The sequence below is a fragment of the Pleurodeles waltl genome, chromosome 10 (assembly GCF_031143425.1).
Source record: "Pleurodeles waltl isolate 20211129_DDA chromosome 10, aPleWal1.hap1.20221129, whole genome shotgun sequence".
NCBI lineage: Eukaryota > Metazoa > Chordata > Amphibia > Caudata > Salamandridae > Pleurodeles > Pleurodeles waltl.
The window spans coordinates 690083430-690102411 of NC_090449.1; positions in this window are offsets into that span (position 1 = coordinate 690083430).

Genomic DNA, 18982 nt, shown 5'->3' on the forward strand with positions numbered 1-18982 from the left:
CTCAGACTAGTCAGTTGGTTAATTCTAAATTAAGCTGCTTCTTCTTATTTGGGCTGTTCTGCACGACAGTCCCAATGTTCTGCTGTGCAATGGAGCCAAAATCAAATTGACAGCTGGATGGGTCTGAAGAAATGGGAGATCGAGCGGGGCACTACAAGCCGCCCGCAAGCCACACTCAGACTAACTGAGCTAGTTCCACAATGGCTCTGGACAAACACTCAGCAGAGGTCAGTTGTGACCTCTGTACTCGCACTAGCAGTTTTCCTGAGGTCTCGCGTTAGCGGTGGTTGGCAGAAGGAAGGAGCTATGGCGAGCAATAGAGCGATAATGTAGTGGCACTGATGTACGGTGACAATGGGCGGGTGTGGGAGGTGTAGAGCGATGTGTGCAGGGTAGCTTTTTCTACTGTACAGGGTAACTTGGAAGCTGTGCAGGGAAGCGGGGTAGCTGTTGTTCTCAGTGGCAGTCACCACAGCCCTCTCTTCACTTGTCAGGTGGCAAGAAGCTTAAGTGGGTGGCAGAGCACAAGAGTGTGGGCAGACGGCAGGAGGTACAGCGCTAATGGCGCTAGGGGGATGGGTGGGAGAAGCACGTATGGCAACTAAATGGGACTGGGTAGGCGTGCCTGCACAGAGGCAAAGGCTGTGGCCACGTCGTGTTGCACAGCCGGGATCACCTGCGGTACAAGAGCCATCCATGACCATCCATGGTTCCTGCTGCCAGTTTAAACCCTGTGCAAGAAGCTCCCGCTTACCCAAACTCATACAAGCGCCACCTGTTCTGTCCAAGTTATTCATTCTAATGTAACGCAGGGTTCATATATGAGGGAAGGCAAATCACCTATTGGAGTAACCTTACCCCCAGCAATAGCTTCAATGTGCCAATACAAAAGGCGTTTGAAGTATAAGCGCAGGTGCATGTCCTATGTAGTCCACACCCCCTTTCAATAGATGCACCTTCAAATAGCCTGCATGTGCCACCGTCAGGCTTAATGACTAATGACTTAGTGCTTTCATGACCACTAAAGGGCTCAACCGGGAAGGCCAGGCAATTCTTGGCTCCACTCAATTTTGGTCCTGAGCAATGTCAACCTGATCAAAGCGATTGAGGTCAGAACGATTAACACAGAACGTTCTCGATGCACTCAACAGCAACAACATCCAGCAATGGCTCCATTAAGTACAATTGAACAAGACGCCCACGAAGCATCTTCAATATAATCTACTACCCAACTACACCCAACATTTGAGCAGCAAAAGCTACAAAAGACAGAACCATCTGAACACTTAAGCTCTCTTCGCACTTATCCAATTACAAATGGGGAAGAGAGACCACCTACGCCAGCACTAGAACATTACCTTCATGGTCCACATTCTAAACACCCGGAGACCTTATTGAAATATTACAGCCTATTATTCGGAATAATGCAAGCATCAATAAATACACCCACAGTCACTGACCAGCCCAAACATCGAATAGACAGGACATCACTGTCATTAGTGCATACATCTTCATAAAAGGTCACCTTATCATATGCAGCAGTGGTAAATCAAGCGCAAATTGAAATCTTGAACGATTCCAGCAATCAAGTACAATACGAAGAGAGGACAACACAACCATCAGCTTGGTCTGCCTCAACAGCGGCTGCAACTTCACATGTTGCAGCAACAGACCAAATAGAAATTCAGAATGATCCCAGCAACTAAGAATTAAACCTCTCAAGAGCCCATCCGAGTCACATAAAGACTACAACAGATCAAAAGTCATATAGGATAAAAGTAGCAGACCAATGTAGGGAACAAGCAGCACCCCAACCGAACAACATGACAGCATAGCCAAAAGTGGGAATAGCACATTTTCTAACCAACCCACCTCGAAGAGGAGGAAGAATAGTCTGCATAGCAATTATCTTAAATGACACCACTCCTAGATTGGTGGCAAGATTTAATCGCCCTGCCACAAGGAGCAACTAACAGCCAAAGGAAATCTAAAAAGCTCTGCAATTCAGTAAGAGGGGAGACCTTCATATTGGCAGCAAAGAAGACAACGAGCTAGGCTCTCATGCCTTTGAGGTTGAAAGATCGTCTTAACAAAGAAATCGAAAGTTAGATCAAAAATGCAAAACCTTGAGCTTGGAACACTCACCTATGAGGCTGCTCCCCCAATACTTGAACTCTTAGGAAGCCTGAATACATCCCGCAGGGCCATCGTGACACTCCAAACAGGGAAAATATAATGTGCTTACATGCCGAAATCCCTTTACTGAAGCACCTCAATTCCATAGACAGATTCCGCCCAAGTGAAGACCCATACACTCCAGAATACACACTTACACAATGGCGAACAGAAGCTATAGCCCATTCAATCTTAGCATGTGTGGTTCAATTTGATTTATCGGGTATTAACTTTTCAGAGGAAAAAGCTGAGCACTACCCTTCCCCTCTAAACCAATCATCAAAGTGTACCCTCAAACCTATGCCTCCTTTTTCAATTCTACAGGCTGCAAGAGGGGCAATAATTTGTTCTAAAGGTACAGCAGAACCAGCATCAGTCACCATCCCTTGCCAAAATCAATGGGCCCGGCTAACTTCAGCACTCAACCCACCAAAAAAAGGGTGACTGCGAACACCTGGGGAGGGGAAAAAAACCAGAGGTTATTTTCCGCCTCCTATCATGGAAAATTGCAGGCGGCAAAACGGTAATTCAAGATAGAATGCTGCCTTATAAGTGGCAGGCATACAACATCATTGCATTACAAGAAACATGGCTGCTAGAGCCACTGCCATAGTTTGGATACACACACAGTACCATCTAGAGGCAGAAAAACCACAATGATTCGGCAGACCACAGTGTGAGCTTCCAGTCTATATAGCAACATAAATAAACATCACAGATGAACTACTTCCTTTGCCATATTCAGGAATCCAAATGATAAAACCGAGCAATGGGAAGCCCTTCAAAGTAACCATTACTAGTGCTTGGCAATGTTTACATAAGCCCTAACTCTGAGGATAAGCAAAGGCTCAATCCAAACTGACATCTGCATTAACTGAGATAAGATTCATAAACCCCACACAGGAATTAATCGTGACTGGGGATTTCAATGCTAATCTATTCCATCACTCAGACAAAGAGGAACAAATATCTGCACACAATGCATTTTGGAATATCCCAACAAAGCATTGCCCAGCAGGAAAACAGTGAGACGTCAAAGGTGAGCGTTTTGCCACTTCATTGGAGCACCTCAGGTTGACGGAATCAGTGGCAAGACACAAGCCAATTCTCCACCAAACTACACCTATTACGGGCCAAAGGCCTGCTTGTCCCTGGATTTCACATCCCTATCACTTGTGTTAATGCCACATTTAAGTAAATTGAGATTGTATTCACCAAATTAGGCGATCTGGAATGCCAGCAAACCTCTTTCAATCTAACCCCCCCAAAGCACAACAAAGCGTCAGTCGACACAGGCCTTCTCAAATCAACTACTTAAAAAGACCAAAGTGGTCTAGTGACACAATAGTTAGTCTGTAGAGTTGGGTCAAGAGCCTGTCAGAACAAATTTGCTCATCAGCTGCCAGCCAAAAGGAACGATGAAATGCCTTTCTTACGACCGTTCAACTAAAGGCTCCCCCTGTAAAACATCAGCAAGCTGGTAGATGCACATCCAACCTCTCATTAAAAAGTCAAACTTTAACCCCTTCGCTGCCAGGCCTTTTCCCCCTCCTGTGCCAGGCCTTTTTTTGCCTATTTTAGGCAGTTTGCGCTTAGGCCCTCATATCTTTTTGTCCACATAAGCTAACCAAGCCAAATTTGCGTCCTTTTTTTCCAACATCCTAGGGATTCAAGAGGTACCCGGGCTTTGTGGGTTCCCCTGAAGGAGGCCAAGAAATTAGCCAAAATACAGTGAATATTTTGTTTTTTTCAAAAAAATGGGAAAAAGTGGCTGCAGAAGAAGGCTTGTGGTTTTTCCCCTGAAAATGGCATCAACAAAGGGATTGCGGTGCTAAACTCACCAGCTTCCCAGCTTTCAGGAACAGGCAGACTTGAATCAGAAAACCCAATTTTTCAACACAAATTTGGCATTTTACTGGGACATACCCCATTTTTACAATTTTGTGTGCTTTCAGCCTCCTTCCAGTCAGTGACAGAAATGGGCATGAAACCAATGCTGGATCCCAGAAACCTAAACATTTCTAAAACGTAGACAAAATTCTGAATTCAGCAAGGGGTCATTTGTGTAGATCCTACAAAGGTTTCCTACAGAAAATAATAACTGAAAAAGAAAAATATTGAAATTGAGGTGAAAAAAACATCAATTTTTCTCTACGTTTTACTCTGTAACTTTTTCCTGCAATGTCAGATTGTCGAGAGCAACATACCGTTACATCTGCTGGACTCCTCTGGTTGCGGGGATATATAAGGCTTGTAGGTTCATTAAGAACCCTAGGTACCCAGAGCCAATAAATGAGCTGCACCCTGCAGTGCGTTTTCATTCTATACCGGGTATACAGCAATTAATTTGCTGAAATATAAAGAGTACAAAATAGCTATCAAGAAAACCTTTGTATTTCCAAAAAGGGCACAAGATAAGGAGTTGATGAGCAGTGGTTATTTGCACATCTCTGAATTCCGGGGTGACAATACTAGCATGTGAATTACAGGGCATTTCTCAAATAGATGTCTTTTTTACACACTCTCATATATTTAGAAGGAAAAAATGTAGAGAAAGACAAGGGGCAATAACACTTGTTTTGCTAATCTATGTTTCCCCAAGTCTCCCGATAAAAATGATACCTCACTTGTGTGGGTAGGCCTAACGCCCGCGACAGGAAATGCACCAAAGCACAACGTGGACACATCCCATTTTTTGACAGAAAACAGAGCAGTTTTTTGCAATGTGCCTACCTCTAGATTTTGGCCTATCGCTCAGCCGGCACCTATGGAAACCTACCAAACCTGTGCATTTTTGAAAACTAGAGACCTAGGGGAATCCAAGATGGGGTGACTTGTGGGGCTCTGACCAGGTTCTGTTACCCAGAATCCTTTGCAAACCTCAAAATTTGGCTAAAAAAACACATGTTCCTCACATTTCTGTGGCAGAAAGTTCTGGAATCTGAGAGGAGGCACAAATTTCCTTCCACCCAGTGTTCCCCCAAATCTCCCGATAAAAATGATACCTCATTTGTGTGGGTAGGCCTAGCGCCCGCGACAGGAAATGCCCCAAAGCACAACGTGGACACGTCCCATTTTTTGACAGAAAACAAAGCTGTTTTTTGCAAAGTGCCTACCTGTAGATTTTGGCCTCTAGCTCAGCCGGCACCTAGGGAAACCTACCAAACCTGTGCATTTTTGAAAACTAAAGACCTAGGGGAATCCAAGATGGGGTGACTTGTGGGGCTCTGACCAGGTTCTGTTACCCAGAATCCTTTGCAAACCTCAAAATTTGGCTAAGAAAACACATGTTCCTCACATTTCTGTGGCAGAAAGTTCTGGAATCTGAGAGGAGGCACAAATTTCCTTCCACCCAGCGTTCCCCCAAGTCTCCCGATAAAAATGATACATCACTTGTGTGGGTAGGCCTAGCGCCCGCGACAGGAAATGCACCAAAGCACAACATGGACACATCCCATTTTTTGACAGAAAACAGAGCAGTTTTTTGCAATGTTGCCTACCTGTAGATTTTGGCCTCTAGCTCAGCCGGCACCTAGGGAAACCTAACAAACCTGTGCATTTTTGAAAACTAAAGACCTAGGGGAATCCAAGATGGGGTGACTTGTGGGGCTCTGACCAGGTTCTGTTACCCAGAATCCTTTGCAAACCTCAAAATTTTGCTAAAAATACACATGTTCCTCACATTTCTGTGGTAGAAAGTTCAGGAATCTGAGAGGAGGCACAAATTTCCTTCCACCCAGCGTTCCCCCAAATCTCCCGATAAAAATGATACCTCACTTGTGTGGGTAGGCCTAGCGCCCATGACAGGAAATGCCCCAAAGCACAACGTGGACAAGTCCCATTTTTTGACAGAAAACAGAGCTATTTTTTGGAAAGTGCCTACCTGTAGCTCTTGGCCTCTAGCTCAGCCGGCACCTAGGGAAACCTACCAAACCTGTGCATTTTTGAAAACTAGAGACCTAGGGGAATCCATGATGGGGTGACTTGTGGCGCTCTGACCAGGTTCTGTAACCCAGAATCCTTTGCAAACCTCAAAATTTGGCTAAAAAAACATGTGTTCCTCACATTTCTGTAGCAGAAAGGTCTGGCATCTGAGAGGATTCACAAATTTCCTTCCACCCATCGTTCCCCCAAGTCTCCCGATAAAAATGATACCTCACTTGTGTGGGTAGGCCTAGCGCCCCCGACAGGAAATGCCCCAAAACACAACATGGACACATCCCATTTTTTGACAGAAAACAGAGCTGTTTTTTGCAAAGTTCCTACCTGTAGATTTTGGCCTCTAGCTCAGCCGGCACCTAGGGAAACCTACCAAACCTGTGCATTTTTGAAAACTAGAGACCTAGGGGAATCCAAGATGGGGTGACTGACCAGGTGGGGCTCTGACCAGGTTCTGTTACCCAGAATCCTTTGCAAACCTCAAAATTTGGCTAAAAAAATACATTTTCCTCACATTATGGTGACAGAAAGTTCTGGAATCTGAGAGGAGCCACAAATTTCCTTCTACCCAGCGTTCCCCCAAGTCTCCCGATAAAAATGATACCTCACTTGTGTGGGTAGGCCTAGCGCCCGCAACAGGAAATACCCCAAAACACAACGTGGACACATCCCATTTTTTGAAAGAAAACAGAGGTGTTTTTTGCAAAGTTCCTACCTGTAGATTTTGCCCTCTAGCTCAGCCGGCACCTAGGGAAACCTACCAAACCTGTGCATTTTTGAAAACTAGAGACCTAGGGGAATCCAAGATGGGGTGACTGACCAGGTGGGGCTCTGACCAGGTTCTGTTACCCAGAATCCTTTGCAAACCTCAAAATTTGGCTAAAAAAACACATGTTCCTTCCATTTCTGTGGCAGAAAGTTCCGGAATCTGAGAGGAGGCACAAATTTCCTTCCACCCAGCGTTCCCCCAAGTCTCCCGATAAAAATGATACCTCACTTATGTGGGTAGGCCTAGCGCCCGCGACAGGTAATGCCCCAAAGCACAACGTGGACACATCCCATTTTTTGACAGAAAACAGAGCTGTTTTTTGCAAAGTGCCTACCTGTAGATTTTGGCCTCTAGCTCAGTCGGCACCTAAGGAAACCTACCAAGCCTGTGCATTTTTGAAAACTAGAGACCTAGGGGAATCCAAGATGGGGTGACTTGTGGTGCTCTGACCAGGTTCTGTTACCCAGAATCCTTTGCAAACCTCAAAATTTGGCTAAAAAAACACATGTTCCTCAAATTTCTGTGGCAGAAAGTTCTGGAATCTGAGAGGAGGCACAAATTTCCTTCCACCCAGCGTTCCCCCAAGTCTCCCGATAAAAATGATACCTCACTTGTGTGGGTAGGCCTAACGCCCGCGACAGGAAATGCACCAAAGCACAACGTGGACACATCCCATTTTTTGACAGAAAACAGAGCAGTTTTTTGCAATGTGCCTACCTGTAGATTTTGGCCTCTATCTCAGCCGGCACCTAGGGAAACCTACCAAACCTGTGTATTTTTTAAAACTAAAGACCTAGGGGAATCCAAGATGGGGTGACTTGTGGGGCTCTGACCAGGTTCTGTTACCCAGAATCCTTTGCAAACCTCAAAATTTGCTAAAAAACATGTTCCTCACATTTCTGTGGCAGAAAGTTCTGGAATCTGAGAGGAGGCACAAATTTCCTTCCACCCAGCGTTCCCCCAAGTCTCCCGATAAAAATGATACCTCACTTGTGTGGGTAGGCCTAGAGCCCGCGACAGGAAATGCACCAAAGCACAACATGGACACATCCCATTTTTTGACAGAAAACAGAGCAGTTTTTTGCAATGTACCTACCTGTAGATTTTGGCCTCTAGCTCAGCCGGCACCTAGGGAAACCTAACAAACCTGTGCATTTTTTAAAACTAGAGACCTAGGGAAATCCACGATGTGGTGACTTGTGGCGCTCTGACCAGGTTCTGTAACCCAGAATCCTTTGCAAACCTCAAAATTTGGCTAAAAAAACATGTGTTCCTCACATTTCTGTAGCAGAAAGGTCTGGAATCTGAGAGGATTCACAAATTTCCTTCCACCCATCGTTCCCCCAAGTCTCCCGATAACAATGATACCTCACTTGTGTGGGTAGGCCTAGCGCCCCCGACAGGAAATGCCCCAAAACACAACGTGGACACATCCCATTTTTTGACAGAAAACAGAGCTGTTTTTTGCAAAGTTCCTACTTGTAGATTTTGGCCTCTAGCTCAGCCGGCACCTAGGGAAACATACCAAACATGTGCATTTTTGAAAACTAGAGACCTAGGGGAATCCAAGATGGGGTGACTTGTGGTGCTCTGACCAGATTCTGTTACCCAGAATCCTTTGCAAACCTCAAAATGTGGCTAAAAAAACACATTTTCCTCAAATTATGGTGACAGGAAGTTCTGGAATCTGAGAGGAGCCACAAATTTCCTTCCACCCAGCGTTCCCCCAAGTCTCCCGATAAAAATGATACCTCACTTGTGTGGGTAGGCCTAGCGCCCGCAACAGGAAATGCCCCAAAACACAACGTGGACACATCCCATTTTTTGAAAGAAAACAGAGGTGTTTTTTGCAAAGTTCCTACCTGTAGATTTTGGCCTCTAGCTCAGCCGGCACCTAGGGAAACCTACCAAACCTGTGCATTTTTGAAAACTAGAGACCTAGGGGAATCCAAGATGGGGTGACTTGTGGGGCTCTGACCAGGTTCTGTTACCCAGAATCCTTTGCAAACCTCAAAATTTGGCTAAAAAAACACATGTTCCTTACATTTCTGTGGCAGAAAGTTCCGGAATCTGAGAGGAGGCACAAATTTCCTTCCACCCAGCGTTCCCCCAAGTCTCCCGATAAAAATGATACCTCACTTATGTGGGTAGGCCTAGCGCCCGCGACAGGAAATGCCCCAAAGCACAACGTGGACACATCCCATTTTTTGACAGAAAACAGAGCTGTTTTTTGCAAAGTGCCTACCTGTAGATTTTGGCCTCTAGCTCAGTCGGCACCTAAGGAAACCTACCAAGCCTGTGCATTTTTGAAAACTAGAGACCTAGGGGAATCCAAGATGGGGTGACTTGTGGGGCTCTGACCAGGTTCTGTTACCCAGAATCCTTTGCAAACCTCAAAATTTGGCTAAAAAACACATTTTCCTCACATTATGGTGACAGAAAGTTCTGGAATCTGAGAGGAGCCACAAATTTCCTTCTACCCAGCGTTCCCCCAAGTCTCCCGATAAAAATGATACCTCACTTGTGTGGGTAGGCCTAGCGTCCGTGACAGGAAATGGCCCAAAACACAACGTGGACACATCACATTTTTTTATAGAAAACAGTGCGTACCTGTGGATTTTGGCCTGTAGCTCAGCCGGCACCTAGGGAAACCTACCAAACCTGTGCATTTGTCAAAACTAGAGACCTAGGGGAATCCAAGAAGGGGTGACTTGTGGGGCTCTGACCAGGTTCTGTTACCCACATTCCTTTGCAAACCTCAAAACTTGGCTAAAAAAACACCTTTTCCTCTCATTTCGGTGACAGAAAGTACTGGAATCTGAGAGGAGCCACAAATTTCCTTCCACCCAGCGTTCCGCCAAGTCTCCTGATAAAAATGATACCTCACTTGTGTGTGTGGGCCAGGTGCCTGCAACAGTATAAGGTCCAAAACTTGTAGAGATAGAGGGGATAGCACAGCGAGTTTATAAGGACATATTCTTTTATACATCTTTAGACTGACTCTGCTTTGGGGACCCACATAAGTGAGGTGTCATTTTACTTGGGAGACGGAGGGGAAAACTCGGGAGTAGGAATTTTGTGCTGGAGCGGTGATCCTACTAAGAAAAGTCAGGAAAATATGCTTTTTTAAGCAAATTTTGAGGTTTACAGAGGAGTCTGGGTAAGAAAATGTTGGGGGAGCCACGGAAGCCACACCTCCCTGGACTCCTTGGGGTGTCTAGTTTTAAAAAATGTCTGGGTTTGGTAGGTTTCCCTAGATGAAGGCCGCACCCAGGACCAAAAACATAGGTGGCCCCTCCCCCCAAACACAGGTAGTTTTGTAATGTATCATTTTGATGTGTCCACATACGTCCGTGATGTGCCAAACACTAAAATTGTGAAAAGAAACGCACTTAGGTTATGTGAAAAAGACCCCTCACCCACCAACCAAGTTGGTGGTATGCTTCATCATCGGGGTCCCACCCGAGGCACCGATCGTGTCACAGGTGTGCTGCGACGCCTGATTACAGCGGAGCAGGTTTTGTCATTTTTACCACACATACTGGTTGGATTTGGCACGAGGGTGAGTGATGGTTCAGTGGATCAAATTTTATTAACAAGAGATTTCACAATAATGAAATGCACTGTTAATAACTGAAAGGCAAAAAACTGAACCAATGACTCACAGCTTGTGAGCTGTAAAGCCACGACAAGGCACCAACCTCTTTAGTCCATTCACACACCTTTAAAACATGACACGCACAAGACCATTCACACCGCTAGCCACGGGCCCAGCACATTACAACACTCACATCGACAGACCGCACCACTCAAGGGCCCATCACTTACATACGCCCACATGCCTGATACAAGAATCACACCAGCTGATGGGAGTGTGGACTGGCGTTTGGCTGGCAACGCCAGCAAAGCGCCACCCCACCCACACTGCCAGCCAAGCCCCACGCACACTGCCAGCCAAGCCCCACCCCAAGCACACCACCAGCCAAGCCCCACCCCAAGCACACCGCCTTCCAAGCCCCACCTCAAGCACACCGCCTTCCAAGCCCCACCCCACGCACACCGCCAGCCAAGCGCCACCCCAAGCACACCGCCCGCCAAGCCCCACCCCAAGCACACCGCCAGCCAAGCCCCACCCCAAGCACACCGCCTTCCAAGCCCCACCCCAAGCACACTGCCTTCCAAGCCCCACCCCACGCACACCGCCAGCCAAGAACCACCCCAAGCACACCGCCAGCCAAGCGCCACCCCAAGCACACCGCCAGCCAAGCGCCACCCCACGCACACCGCCAGCCAAGCGCCACCCCACGCACACCACCAGCCAAGCGACATGCCACGCACACCGCCATCACTTTTTTTTTTGTTTATAAACAACAAAGAAACCACTAACTAATTATAAAATAAGCACAAAACTACAAACACAAAAGCTCTAACTAAATACATGCCAGAGATGCCAACCGTGAAACATATGAAAATATAAAACAGACAGCTTACGCTCACGGTATTTCCCAGAAGTTTTTCTTTGTGTGGTATCTTCTATAACAGCTGGGCACACACAGCCCAGGCTTTGAAGGGCATTCGGGGAAGTACATCCGGCTCTCCCTCCGGATTAATCTCCGGGCACATACTCTACATTTCTTTATGGGCAAGGCTTTTTTGGGAGTGGGAGGAATGTGATCTGGAAAGTGCCGATCTTTCAATCTAGCCACATCCTCCACCACTTCTACTCTAGGAACTCTTGCTGGTTCCACCACAATAAGTCTTTCTATCACCGACTCCTGAAATTTAACAAATGTCATCCTTGACTCAGGTGAACAATCCTTGTATACAATAAAGGCATTAAAAGTTGCCAAATGAAATAAATGTAGGGCCAACTTTTTATACCACACGTAAGATTTACGAAGAGCAGTGTAAGGTTCCAACCCCTGATCTACTCTATCAACACCACCCATGTGCCTATTATAGTCCAAAATGCACGCAGGTTTGCGCACTTCCGCAACCTGACCCCAAACAGTCACAGGGGAAGTACTCTCATCATGGATGGTAGATAGCATATACACACCCCTCCTGTCTGAAAATTTCAGAGCTAGCAGCTCATTATTCCGCAAGGCACTGCACTGTCCCCTCTCAAGTTTTTTACAGACAAGCTCCCTTGGATAGCCTTTCCGGTTAGAACGGATTGTGCCACAAGCACCAGTGTCCACTCTAAACAACTCCTTGAACAACTGCACTCCAGTGTAGAAATTATCTACGTACAAATGGTGACCTTTGTTAAACAGCCGTCTAGCAAGTTCCGACACAATTTTTTCGCTAACTCCAAATGTGGCCGGACAACCAGGAGGGTCAATACTGGAATCTCTACCAGTGTAGACCCGGAAATTATACACATATCCTGTACTGCTTTCTGACAGCAGATACAATTTAATCCCATACCGTGCCCTCTTACTAGGAATGTACTGCTTAAAAACTAAACGCCCCTTGAAAAGGACCAAAGACTCGTCCACACTTATCTCTTTGCCTGGAACATAGACCTCTGAAAACCGATCTACAAAATGATCAAGGACAGGCCTAATCTTAAAAAGACGGTCACAATCAGGGTGATCTCGTGGCAAGGCTAAAGCATTGTCTACAAAATGCAGCATATGAAGAAGAAGCAAATACCAATTACGTGTCATAGTTGCAGGAAATATAGCCGTTGCCATCAAGGGACTAGTAGACCAATAAGAAGCCAGTGACGGCTTCCTGATCAACCCCATCAAAAAAGACAAACCTAAAAACGTTTTCATCTCTTCCAGATATGTGGGAACCCATTGAGTAGCTCTAGACTGAGGCTTAAGTCTGGCAGCGTTGTCCCGCAAATATTGCTCTGCATACACATTTGTCTGCTCCACAACCTCTTCCAAAAATACATCGTCCATAAACAAGTGAAAGAAATGGACTGGCAAAAAGTTTTCCGTATTAACTCTACACCCTGGGAGACCAGTAAATGCAGGTAACTGTGGCTGCTCCATGTTTGGGGCAATCCAGGTGTCAGGTCTTCTAATGGGAAACCCTTCAGCCCCAGGCTGCTGCACTCTAGGCACATCAATGTCCTCCTCTAACACAGGCCCTTCATCTGCACTGAGAGTAGCTTCCTCATCAGAAGAATACTCTTGGACAGAAAACTCACTTCCAGAATCTCCCGCTTCCTCCTCTGCCTCAGATGCAGAGTCAGTTTCGTAACCATGGTCTGAAGACGACTCAAAGAGCATGCGAACAACCTGCCTAGCGGTCACTCTGCGGCTAGCCATGATCCTCACTAACAACAAATGGATTGCCAACAACAACTAGCACTAAAATAAGTAATAAACAAAGTGTAGCTTTATCACAAAGAGTTATGTACTAAAAAAACTATACCACTCACTTGCCTGAAAAAGCTACTCACCAAGCAACTACTCTGCACAGACACAGCAATCACCAATGATATCCCACTAAAAAGAAAAAAGCAAATTAGACATATGACAACACAAATATCATTGTGCTCAAATCTAAGGACAATTTCAAACACACAATACTGCATTTAGTACACCACCTACAAACATGTCATTCATGCATGTCAACAATACTCCTTTGGAGTAAATTGCTTTCACTTACCTAAAACATGCAACTATGCAAACCGCAGGACAACTACTGCCAAAACCGCAAGGATCCACAGCAAAGGAAGCAAAAGCGTTGAACTAGAAGAAAAAGAAGAAATAAATTGTTATAATCACAAATACAAATACTTCGCCAGTTGACAAACACCCCACCACCAAGAACTTAGAAGTTGTCCCTGGTACCTAAGTGGATCCTGCCCCCCCCTCGGGGGCAGATGGGTGTACAAAAATTGGCCAATCTGCCCCCAAGGGGGGGCAGAAATGGGCAACACCTCTGTGCCCCCTTTAGGGGGCGACCCTTCCCAAAGGTGGCACCCCCAGCACAAAACAAAAAAAAGGGAACAACAAAAAAAATCCCTGGCGTATTGGTGGTTTCTGCCCTCCTTGGGTGCAGATGGGCCTACAAAAATAGGCCCCTCTGCCCCCAAAGGGGGCAGAGATGGCCAATACGAACTTTCCCCACTTTGGGGGGGCGATCGTTGCCCAAGGGGTGCCCCCAAACACACACCACACACACACCACACAATCCCTGACGCCTAGTGTGCTTCCACCCCCCGGGGGCCAGATCGTCCAAAAACATGGCTGGTCTGCCATCGGGGGGCCGAAACAGAAAAACAAAATAGCCCCACAGGGGAGCGATCCTTGCCCAAGGGGTTGCCCCAAAATAAGCAATAAAAACAAAATCCCTGGTGTCTAGTGGATTTTGCCCCCCCCCCCCCCAGGGGGCAGATCGGCCCAAAAATTGGCGATCTGCCCCCAGGGGGGGGGGGGGGGCGAAATACTAAAAAAAATAGCCCCCCAGGGGGGCGACCCTTGCCCAAGGGGTCGCCCCCAAAAGAAACATTTATTTACAAAGAAATCCCTGGTGTCTAGTGGATTTCGCCCCCCCTGGGGGCAGATCGGCCGAAAAACTGGCGATCTGCCCCCGGGGGGGCGAAACACTAAATAAAATGGACCCCCGGGGGGCAACACTTGCCCAAGGGGTCGCCCCCCAAAAACACAATAAAAAACAAAATCCCTGGTGTCTAGTGGATTTCGCCCCCCCCCCCCGGGGGCAGATCCGCCGAAAAATCGGCGATCTGCCCCCGGGGGAGGGTGAAATACTAAAAAAAATAGCCCCCCAGGGGGGCCACCCTTGCCCAAGGGGTCACTCCAAAAATAACTTTTCTCTAGAAATAAATCCCTGGTGTCTAGTGGATTTCGCCCCCCACTGGGGGCAGATCGGCCGAAAAATCGGCGATCTGCCCCCAGGGGGGGCGAAACACTAAAAAAAATGGACCGGGGGGGCGACCCTTGCCCAAGGGGTCACCCCCAAAATACACAAATAAAAAAAAATCCCTGGTGTCTAGTGGATTTCGCCCCCACTGGGGGCAGATCCGCCGAGAAATTGCCGATCGGCCCCCAGGGGGGGGGCGAAATACTAAAAAAAATAGCCCCCCAAGGGGGCGACCCTTGCCCAAGGGGTCGCCCCCAAAAGAAACAGACATAAAAAAATCCCTGGTGTCTAGTGGATATCCCTGCTCCACGATCGCGTGCCCTGCCCGCGATCGTGGAGCAGGAATCTAGTGAAAACAGGCACAGGGGGAAAGGGCAAACCCTTTCCTTCCCCCGTGTCTGTTTCCCCCCCCAAAAACCCCAAAAAAGGAAAGGACTCACCTCTTACGGTCCTTTCCCCTTGACGCGCTGGAAGCAAATGGCTTCCAGCGCGTCCCGGCAACACTTGATGACGTTGGCACGCTGTGCGCGCGCTGACGTCATCAGATTGCCGGGGGGGGGGGGTCGGGGGTGGAAGGGGAAGGTCTTCCCCTTCCATCCCCGCCTTGGGGGGGGTGCACAGAGGGGGCGCGCACAGGAACTGTAGCCTTGGACGAGGTGACCTTGTCCAAGGCACAGAACGGGTTAAAGAAAGAGTTCACAAAAAAAATATGCAGTTCAAAGAAAGCAACTGTCCAAGCAACAATATGGGAGACAATAAAACAGGTCAGGAAGCAATATAAAAAAACAAGTCTTGGAAGATCAGAGGCTCAGGAATGAGGCCTTTTGGTCAAGGCTCATCTACAACTCATAAAAAGCAAGCACCAGGTTTTGGGACACTGTAAACGATGCAGGGGCATATTTTATGAGCCCCTAGAGCCACCAGAGTGTCACTTTTCATTATGCTCTTGGACGCCATACCATGCGCCGTATTTGCAAGGTGGCGTTAAGCCACTTTTTGTGGCTTAACACCACCTTGTAAATATGGCCCCTTCACACGCAGCTGTTTACATAGAAGGGGCCTGCAATTAGTGTTGCTGTGCTGTGCGTTTTGATGCTGCCTCAGATTTATGAGTTTTCGTAAACCTGAGGAAGCACAAAAATCTAACACCTCCCCAGGAGTGGTGTTAGCAAGGCGCAACAAGGAGGAATACTTTTATTCTTCCTTGTTTTTTGCTTTTTTTATGTGCACTGCATTCTGCAGCATGCATAGAAAGAGCAATATGCCAGTCTTGATTGTTTATGTATGGGAAGCTGTCCCTTCCTGCACATAAACAATCATTTCAAAATGACGTGTTGGCACTTCTGTGTGTGCTGCATTTTGCAGCACACAAAAGTGCTAAATCACCATTAGTGATTGATTATGTGCAGGAAGGAACACTATCAAGGCAAGCCAATTGCTGCTCTATTCGTCCAGCCAAATAACCATCACCGGGAACGACATAGAGATGAACTACGTGAGCAGCAGACCACAAGATATGTGCCTCAGTGCATCCTGCTCTTCTAATGAGGTAGAACGGATTTAAAACGTAGGATGCTCTGAAGGACCCTGGGTCTCAGGCTATTTTTAAAATGGACCCTCAGTTTTGGGTAAGTGCCCTTCCGCCTTTATACAGAGAAGTTGTAAATTAATTCCAAAGAGCTGGAGGGGGTCAATAAAACATCCAATTTTTAAATGCGGGGACTGATTAGCTCCAGACAAATAGAGACTCATAGCACTAATTGACGCCAATACCAAATATTATGCCTCCTTGATCCTACAAGAACTAGTGCAGTGGTTGAACATCGACATTTTGGTGCCAGCCAAGCAAACAGGATTCGAAAGGGACTTTGGCACATCCACTAACATCCTTGCACTTAAGATGCTAGTTGACAAATGCAAGCAACAAAGGAAGAAACTGTATATTTGTTTTGTCTACTTTAAAGTGGCATTCGACTGAGTTATTTCGAGGGACCCTATGGCGCAAGCTAAAGGAGCGGAGCATCCCCGCCACACTCTTGCGAGCCATTGAAGATCTCTACACCAACACATGGATCCAGGTGACATTAGGAAACAGCTCCATGTTATCAAGGACATTTTCAACTGAAAAGGGTTGAAACAAGAGTGCGTGATGGCTCCCCTTTTTTTTAAATGTTTATGGCGAATCTATCCATTAGGTTAAATGATGTAAACTCACATCCACCATGTTTGGATTCCTTGACTTAATCTCATGTTGCTTATGCAGACGACATTGTATTGCTGAGCTTTACCAAAAAAAACAATCACGAAATTAAAGAATTACATGAAAGCAAACAACCTAGAAATAAATACCACTAAAACTAAAACAATGATGATTTCAAAGACACTGCTCAGACACTCAAGATCTGCCTGGATGCTGAGCTCCTTGGAGATGTCAACTGCTATAAATACCTTGGGCTTTGTTTGGACAACAAACTAAACTTCTCAGAGGACAGCTACTATGTAAATAAGAAGGCAAATGCGCTAATTCACACACTTCGTAATCTGTGCAAAAGACTGAATGGACCTTTTTTTAATCCTCTTCTGTCCATTCTAACAAGCAAATTTCTTCCGACAGTAGCATATTCAAGCACTGCTGTGCATGGATTGGACGCACCCCTCATGGACAGCCTTCAAATCAAAATATATCATTCACCTTCCAAAAACCGCCTCCCGAGTATTTATACTTTTTTTAGCGCCGCATTTGCGCCGCTTTTTGACGCAAAACGGCGCAAACCTACAAAATACAATGGTATTTTGCAAGTTTGCGTCGTTTTTGCGTCAAAAAACGACGCAAATGCGGCGCAAAAAAAGTATAAATACGGGCCGTTGCCTGGAACTAAGCCTCATCAGTCAATCACTGGGAGAAGAAAATGTGGTGCAGCAATAAAGGACTTTTCTTTTCTGCTCTGAAACAGACAAGCACGCTTGAGCTTTAAGAAAATAATTTACCTTTTTCAACTGTCAAGAAAGCAGTTAAAACAGCAGCAAAACTCAATTCGGTCATAGACGACAAGAACATTTTCAGTAAAATCACATGCCTGGATGTTTATCAATAACTATGATTCAATTAAACCCATTCAATATTTAATCCAGACATTCTTGAATGAAGAAGTTGTAGATTATGTGGATTCGGAAAAGAGGACCTCATACATCTAGTTTGTATCTGTCACATGGTAAAGCAAGCCAGTTTTTTTTGTTTTTTTTAAATTTTCTTGTATTGAGGTGTTCAACGGTGCAGGTCAGCAATTATCTGCAGTCTTAAACCAGAAGACACACAATCAAATTGTAAATTATTTAAATTCCTGCAGCTACATGCAATGGGCGTGCCTACGAAAGTGAACCTGGGCCAATCAGCATCCTTTGTAGTGTAAAGCAAGTTGGTTGGTATCCTTAGGAAGCCTAGTCCCGAATGAGCAGTTAGACAAAGCTTCCATTAATCACAATAATATACCAAAAAAAAAAAAAAGGTTTTAGTCCTGAAGCGTCAACTAACTAAATAAACAAACACACTAATTATGTTTGTAATGTAGATCATATTGATATATTTTAAACCACCATTTTTATACCTTTTTGTTTCTATCTGTTATTTCTAGAGTGAAAGAGCTTTCATTTTAATGTTGCATTTCTATTATTGTTCTGGTTTTATCTAACTAAACAATAAAGATTCTTTATGAGTCTGTAGAAAGGGTTAATCCAAAGATACCATGTTTTAGGGAGCGCACTTTAGCACTGGTGAGCAGTTGTAAAGTGTACTGAGCCCTGATGAAGCAGAAAAAGCAAGATTAACAAATATTCATATATCATGTATCAAAATTGTATAAGGTAGTGTGATTTTAGCAAAGAAAAATAATGTATGTGGGAAAATTGTGCCCACAAGGTAGTTCACCATTATTATAAACAAGCTTAATTAATCATGACGAATTGACAATGTAGTAATCCGTCATAATTGCAGATGTATTCCATGATTTTCTTGTTGAAACTGTTTTATGCTTAGCTTAAATTTAACAGAGGCTTTGGCCTAGTTGCCTGGTCTCAAATTTAACTGCGTGGTTTTCACTTGTATTAACAAAAATGTATATTTTTACTTTAAGGTTGTGTTTTTCCAGTAGAAATGACTAATACACTTATCTCAAGGTTTCGTGCTAGGCTAGTTTCATCCCCTTTGAAGCAAGGTCAGTTTCTGCAGGTGCAGACAATAAAGACTCTGATACA